Raw genomic sequence first — 8115 nt, forward strand, 5'->3', positions numbered from 1 at the left:
ATGTTAGCGGAGAACGACAGGGTGTTGTCCAGGGTCACGCCAAGGCTCTTTGCACTCTGGGAGGAGGACACAACGGAGTTGTCAACAGTGATGGCGAGATCATGGAACGGGCAGTCCTTCCCCGGGAGGAAGAGCAGCTCCGTCTTGCCGAGGTTCAGCTTGAGGTGGTGATCCGTCATCCACACTGATATGTCTGCCAGACATGCAGAGATGTGATTCGCCACCTGGTTATCAGAAGGGGGAAAGGAGAAGATTAGTTGTGTGTCGTCTGCGTAGCAATGATAGGAGAGGCCATGTGAGGATATGTGACTTGGTGTATAGCGAGAATAGGAGAGTGCCTAGAACTGAGCTCTGGGGGACACCAGTGGTGAGAGCACGTGGTGCGGAGACCGATTCTAGCCACGCCACTTGGTAGGAGCGACCTGTGAGGTAGGACGCAATCCAAGAGTGAGCCGCGCCGGAGATGCCCAACTCGGAGAGGGTGGAGAGGAGGATCTGATGGTTCACAGTATCAAAGGCAGCAGATAGGTCTAGAAGGACAAGAGCAGAGGAGAGAGAGTTAGCTTTAGCAGTGCGGAGAGCCACCGTGACACAGAGAAGAGCAGTCTCAGTTGAATGACCAGTCTTGAAACCTGACTGGTTTGGATCAAGAAGGTAATTCTGAGAGAGATAGCAAGAGAGTTGGCTAAAGACGGCACACTCAAGAGTTTTGGAGAGAAAAGAAAGAAGGGATACTGGTCTGTAGTTGTTGACATCGGAGGGATCGAGTGTAGGTTTTTTGAGAAGGGGTGCAACTCTCGCTCTCTTGAAGACGGAAGGGACATAGCCAGCGGTCAAGGATGAGTTGATGAGCGAGGTGAGGTAAGGGAGAAGGTCTCCGGAAATGGTCTGGAGAAGAGAGGAGGAGATAGGGTCAAGCGGGCAGGTTGTTGGGCGGCCGGCCGTCACAAGTCGCAAGATTTCATCTGGAGAGAGAGGGGAGAAAGAAGTCAAAGCATAGGGTAGGGCAGTGTGAGCAGGATCATCAGTGTCATTTGACTTAACAAACGAGGATCGGATGTCGTCAACCTTCTTTTCAAAATGGTTGACGAAGTCATCCACAGAGAGGGAGGAGGGGGGAGGAGGATTCAGCAGGGAGGAGAAGGTGGCAAAGAGCTTCCTAGGGTTAGAGGCAGATGCTTGGAATTTAGAGTGGTAGAAAGTGGCTTTAGCAGCAGAAACAGAGGAAGAAAATGTAGAGAGGAGGGAGTGAAAAGATGCCAGGTCCGCAGGGAGTCTAGTTTTCCTCCATTTCCGCTCGGCTGCCCGGAGCCCTGTTCTGTGAGCTCGCAATGAGTCATCAAGCCATGGAGCAGGAGCGGAGGACCGAGCCGGCCGGGAGGATAGGGGACATAGAGAGTCAAAGGATGCAGAAAGGGAGGAGAGGAGGGTTGAGGAGGCAGAATCAGGAGATTGGAGCGAGAAGGATTGATCAGAGGGAAGAGATGATAGGATGGAAGAGGAGAGAGTAGCGGGAGAGAGAGAGCGAAGGTTGCGACGGCGCATTACCATCTGAGTAGGGGCAGAGTGAGTAGTGTTGGAGGACAGTGAGAGAGAAAAGGATACAAAGTAGTGGTCGGAGACTTGGAGGGGAGTTGCAGTGAGATTAGTAGAGGAACAGCATCTAGTAAAGATGAGGTCAAGGGTATTGCCTGCCTTGTGAGTAGGGGGGGACGGTGAGAGGGTGAGGTCAAAAGAGGAGAGGAGTGGAAAGAAGGAGGTAGAGAGAAATGAGTTAAAGGTATACGTAGGGAGGATAAAGTCACCCAGAATTGTGAGGGATGAGCCATCCTCAGGAAAGGAACTTATCAAGGCGTCAAGCTCATTGATGAAGTCTCCAAGGGAACCTGGAGGGCGATAAATGATAAGGATGTTAAGCTTGAATGGGCTAGTGACTGTGACAGCATGGAATTCAAATGAGGAGATAGACAGATGGGTCAGGGGAAAAAGAGAGAATGTCCACTTGGGAGAGATGAGGATTCCTGTGCCACCACCCCGCTGACCAGATGCTCTCGGGGTATGCGAGAACACATGGTCAGACGAGGAGAGAGCAGTAGGAGTAGCAGTGTTTTCAGTGGTAATCCATGTTTCCGTCAGCGCCAAGAAGTCGAGGGACTGGCGGGTAGCATAGGCTGAGATGACCTCTGCCTTGTTAGCCACAGAACGGCAGTTCCAGAGGCTGCCGGAGACCTGGAACTCCACGTGGGTCGTGCGCGTAGGGACCACCAGGTTAGAGTGGCAGCAGCCACGCGGTGTGAGGCGTTTGTATAGCCTGTGCGGAGAGGAGAGAACAGGGATAGACAGACGCATAGTTGACAGGCTACAGAAAATGGCTACAATAATGCAAAGGAGATCGGAATGAAATGAACTAAACATCTGGGAAAGCGAGAGAGTGGGGCCTCCCTCACTTACATTTCACTGAAACACCCAAATAAAACTCTCCCAACTTCCACCTCAGAAACTATAATTGTTGTAAACTACAGCGGTTCAATGTTTTCTAGGAATAGACTAACTTAGTTTATTCAGCTAGCTAACTTGGTACAGTATTCTTCCGTGAAAACCGTCCAGGGCACCGAATCCTATGACGCCATAGCCAACTAGCATGCCAGCCAGTTTAGCATCAATACTCGGCCACAACAAACCACCAGTGTGTCAACACGCCAAGCAGATCATTTGTGTCCATGTCTAACGTTGTGGGTTAGTCCCGACAGCTTGAGGCAGTCCGTCGTCAACTTATTCAGCCAGTTAGTTAGCTAGAATAGTTAGCATACTAGCTAGCCATTGCTTTCTGCCAATGAAAAAAACCCTCCTCCCACGGCACGAACACACAGAGAGAGCCAAGCTAACGTTAACTAGTCACCCATGTCCCGAATTCCCTTGAACGACTTTGGTTACCAGTATGTAAAAACAAAACACAAATGTAGGTTATAACTTACCCCTAGCAGCTACTGTTAGCTAGCCAAGTGCAAAGCTAGCCACTGAATCGACTCAGCCAGTTCGCGTCTGTTCGCTAGGTCGTTCCAGCTATTGTTTAGTAGCTATCCAGGTAGCAACAAGCTAGCTACATTTCGAGACAAGCGTTGCTCCCTATTTTATTGGGTTGCACAAAAACAGTCAGCGGGAAGCCAGATATTAAATACAATTCAATCAACTTACTGTGCCGGTGGGCAGGACAGTTGGTCATTATGATGGGGAATTTGAAACAAAATATCTAAAGGAACGTATTATTAAAGACTGCTGTCGACCCATTTCCTCTCTGCTTACCTCATGTCAAAATAAAAGTCCTGCACGTGCGCCATATGTGCACAAAAAAGGAATAACTTGTCGGCGACTTAAAGCAGCTACAAGCGAGTTAGCTAGCTAGAACATGAGCATGAATGCCGCATCATATTTTATTAGTAATGAACACATGGATACTACATATTACCACATTCATATTCTAGATGTCATTGTTGTGGTTGCTGACTGTCTGATCTTTGAACTGTTTTCAGATTGTAATTCCAGAGCTTTATCATGACCATGTTGGTGAGGCTAGCATGCCTGCGCAGTCTCCCTGTGTCCGGGCTGCGTCCTAAGTTGACCCATAGGTTGATTCTGATTCTGGAGGATCAGTATTGTGGAGGGGTGGCAGAAGGTGCAGGCGCTCAGGGAGACCGGGAATCTCTTTGTCCTACCTCCTGCCCCTCGCCTGGGGTGGCTGGCTGGCTGGATGGATGAACACAGATCTGATGTGACGTCTGCTTGTTAGGGCTGCTGCTCTGAGGGCCGGGTGAACTCAACTGGGGCCTTGGGGAGGATGGAGGAGGGTCCTATTGTCAACATGACTGTACTGGCCGCACCCCACCACTCATGGAATGGAAGAGAGAGCCCAGTCCTGTGAAGCTGCTCTGGGGGCCGAATGGGGATGGTTTCAGCTGGTCCCTGGGGAGGACCCCATTGTCAACATGGCTCTACCACACCCATGGTGCACCTGGAGTAGGTTAGCTAGAGAGCACCAGTCCTGCCAGATTTGGCTTTGATGTACCTTTACATGGAGGCACTGCCCTAATAGACAATCAGATTGATATACCTGTACATGGAGGCATTGCCCTGATAGACAATCAGTCACCTTTTTCTGGATTCACCTTTCCCTGACAGTTTGTGTACAGAAAGGTTTTAGTAATGAGATTTTTTGTGTGTTTTGCAATGTGTGTGTTGTGTAAGCATGTGATGTATCAGTTTAAATGAGACCCTGAGACTCAATAAATTCAATTCAATTCTACACTCAGGCATAAAGTCATGGCCAAAAATATTGGCACCCTTGCACTTTTTTCAAATAATGCACAATTTCTTCCAGAAAACTGTTGAAATAAAAACATATTTTGGTATCTACATATGTATGTCTTTGGTTTGCAGTAAAAAAATGAAGAAAACATCTGAATAATTTACTAAATGTTATCTTATTCCATAAAGAAATCATAAAATGTCCTGGACAATATTATTGGCACCATCTAGAAGTGGTTAGAAATAATTAGATTTCAAGCAGGTGATTCTCATTTACTTTGGAATTGAACTCACATGCTGCAGGTGTCTGCAATATAAAAATCCCTCATTCAACAAGTTTGAATAGAGAAAAAGTCTCATTCTGCTGTTTTGTGTCACTGTGTGTCCCACAATGAGCATGGAGAAAAGACAGACAACCAGAGAGTTATCTGAGGAGGTCAGACACACGATTGTAGTCAAGCATGACGATCTCAAGTCTACAAGTCTTGATGTTCCTGTTTCCACCGTACTTAATATTATCAAGAAGTTTAAGACCCATGCCACTGTAGCCAACCTCCCTGGAAGAGAGAACTTGACAGAAGATTGCAGCGGATTGTTGGAATGGTGGAGAAAGCACCTCGATCAACTGCCACACAGATTCAAGCTGACCTTCAGGCACAAGGTATGACAGTTTCGACTTGCAACTCAATGAAAGGGGGTTAAATGGGAAGAGAACCAGGAGGAACCCACTGCTGAGATAGAGACATAAGAGAGCCTGATTTCAATTTGCCAAAACACACCTGAACATGCCAAAATAATTCTGGGAGAATGTCCTGTGGACAGATGAGACCACATTTTTGGTAAAGCACACCATCTCTACTTTTACAGAAAACAAAATGAAGCCTTCAGAGAAAATAACACCTTCCCTACAATCACATGGAGGAGAGGTTCATTGATGTTTTGAGGTTGCTTTGCTGCCTCTGGCACTCGGTGCCTTGAACGTGTGCATGGCATCATGAAATCAGGAGAATAACTAGGCATTTTGGAGCGCAATGATGGACCCAGTGTCAGAAAGCTGGGTCTCCGTCGAAGGTCATGGATCTTCCAGCAGGGCAATGACCCCAAACACACTTCAAAAAGCATCCAGGAATGGTTCAAGACAAAACGCTGGACTGTTCTGGAGTGGCCAGCAATGTAACTTGTGGAAAGATCTGAAAACAGCAGTTGGGAGAACTGAGTACTGCTGGGCGTTCCTCCACTGCTAGGGGAATAGAAAAATACATGGGCCAAAGGGCACCCTATTCCCTACATAGTACACTACTTTTGGGGCCTGGTCAAATGTAGTGTACTATACAGGGAACAGGATGCCATTTGGGACACTTCCATTATCCTGATGGTCTGAGTTAAAACACATTTAGTATTGATAATGGTTATTGATCATGGCGGTCAACACAAAACAGAGTGCCTTAATTGATCCTTGTTCTGTCTGACTGTATATAAACCATTAGTGGTTATTGTATGTGTATTTAGGCCATTTTGGTTTACTGTTTGTGTGTTTGGGCATGCAGATCACAGGAGGCTAGTGAGGGGAGGACGGCTAATAATAATGGCTGGAATGGAGTGAATGGAATGGTATCAAACACCTGGATACCAATGTGTTTGATGTGCTTGATACCATTCCATTTATTCTGTTCCAGCCAATACTTTGAGCCTGTCCTCCCCAATTAAGGTGCCACCAGCCACCTGTGATGCAGATAAATGCAATTATATGAATTATAAATTCTCACCATATTTGTGTCTGTGTATTTCTACAGATGTTCTCCAAGTCACTGAATTCAGATTCCATCATAATAATATAATAATAATAATATGCCATTTAGCAGACGCTTTTATCCAAAGCGACTTCCAGTCATGTGCACATACATCATCATCATCATCATCATCATCAAGTTGAATTCGAAATCAACCTCCAGCCTCTACACACCATAAACCTTCCACCCAGGCCTTAGCCTCTCTCTCTGACTGTTGTCTTCTGCCACCTACTGGGCTCTGGAGGAAAGACATGGAGAGGGGCGTGTTTGGGAACCATGGAAACATCAGTCTATAGGGTGGAGTTGTTTGATTTTTTTCCTCTCTGATGACATCTGTTTGATTCAATGCAGAACCTGTAACCAACATTTGAAATCTATGGCATTGGTTATTATTTAATTCTGCTTGGACTATAATCTCTTCTTGTGGGACAAACTGATCTCAGGAAATCAGATTTGATGAACATTTGGTTATTATTGCAACATTGGCATATGTATAGTGTTAGTCATCTAACTTTAGTTATCATCCAAGTACATGGGACAATATTAATTCCCATTGACTTTATCCTCACTCCCTGAACTGTTATTCTCTCTTTACACCACTAGGGGGTGATCACAGCCTTCCAGTGAGTTTCCCTATGTAGCCCCTGGCGGGACACAACAGCCTTCCAATGAGTTTCCCTATGTAGCCCCTGGCGGGACACAACAGCCTTCCAATGAGTTTCCCTATGTAGCCCCTGGCGGGACACAACAGCCTTCCAGTGAGTTTCCCTATGTAGCCCCTGGCGGGACACAACAGCCTTTCAATGAGTTTCCCTATGTAGCCCCTGGCGGGACACAACAGCCTTTCCGCCAAATTCCATGATCAGACTTGGGCTGAGTCCCTATGGGCCCTGGTCAAAAGTAGTGCACTATATAGGGAATAGGGTGTCATTTAGGATGTAGCCTTCCAATGCTTCCAGGATGATGGCATGCAGAAATCTGGAAAGCATTAAGCAACCTGCTGGTAAAAAGAACTGGAGAAGGAAGGAGAGAGGGAGAGAGGGAGTTGGAGGTGGGGGATGGGAAGGGAGAGAGAACCAGGAACAGAATGATTGATTGTTTACAACTGCTTTTAGCCTGGCTGTTGTTCCCTCTCCTTCCCTCCTACACACATGCATGCACACACACACACACACACACACACACACACACACCCGCATGTTACACTCCCTAGCGTGTAATTCTCTACCTCCATACTAGACCTAACTGAACCACTCGCCAAAACCATCCCCACCCAAAGCAGATCGGATTTTGTCTTGGCTGCCTGCAGAGTTTGTGGGTCCTGTTTTATGGCTCAAAAACATACAGGCGTTTCTGCTGCAATCCAGATTTTACTGAGGGAGGGAGGGAGGGAGGGAGGGAGGGGTGTGTGTTTGAGGTTGGGGTGAGAGAAGGAAGCTCTGGATACCATCCAGACAGCTTTTCCCAGGGTCTGCTACACGTACAGTGTCTTTGACCAAATATACACACATGGTCCCTTGTGGCTCAGTTGGTAGAGCATGGCACTTGCAACGCCAGGGTTGTGGGTTCGATTCCCATGGGGGACCAATACGAACAAAAATGAAAATGGAGCACTTGTACAGTACTGTATGTTGGTGATAGGCCTCGTACTGTACGTTGGTGAGAGGGATAGTACTGTATGTTGGTAATAGGCCTCGTACTGTATGTTGGTGAGAGGGATAGTACTGTATGTTGGTAATAGGCCTCGTACTGTATGTTGGTGAGAGGGATAGTACTGTATGTTGGTAATAGGCCTCGTACTGTATGTTGGTGAGAGGGATAGTACTGTACTTACATGTGCAATCAGGCAAAGATTAGTGTGCAATCAATCAAATATTTATTTTCCAAAGGGAATATTTGTTTTTTTAGCAAGGGTGACATGTGGCGCAGTGGTCTAAGGCACTGCATCGCAGTGCTAGCTGTGCCACTAGAGATCCTGGTTCGAATCCAGGCTCTGCTGTAGCCGGCCGCAACCGGGAGACCA

The sequence above is a fragment of the Coregonus lavaretus genome (assembly GCF_964263955.1).
Source record: "Coregonus lavaretus genome assembly, contig: HAP1_SCAFFOLD_2129, whole genome shotgun sequence".
Taxonomy (NCBI): Eukaryota; Metazoa; Chordata; class Actinopteri; order Salmoniformes; family Salmonidae; genus Coregonus; species Coregonus lavaretus.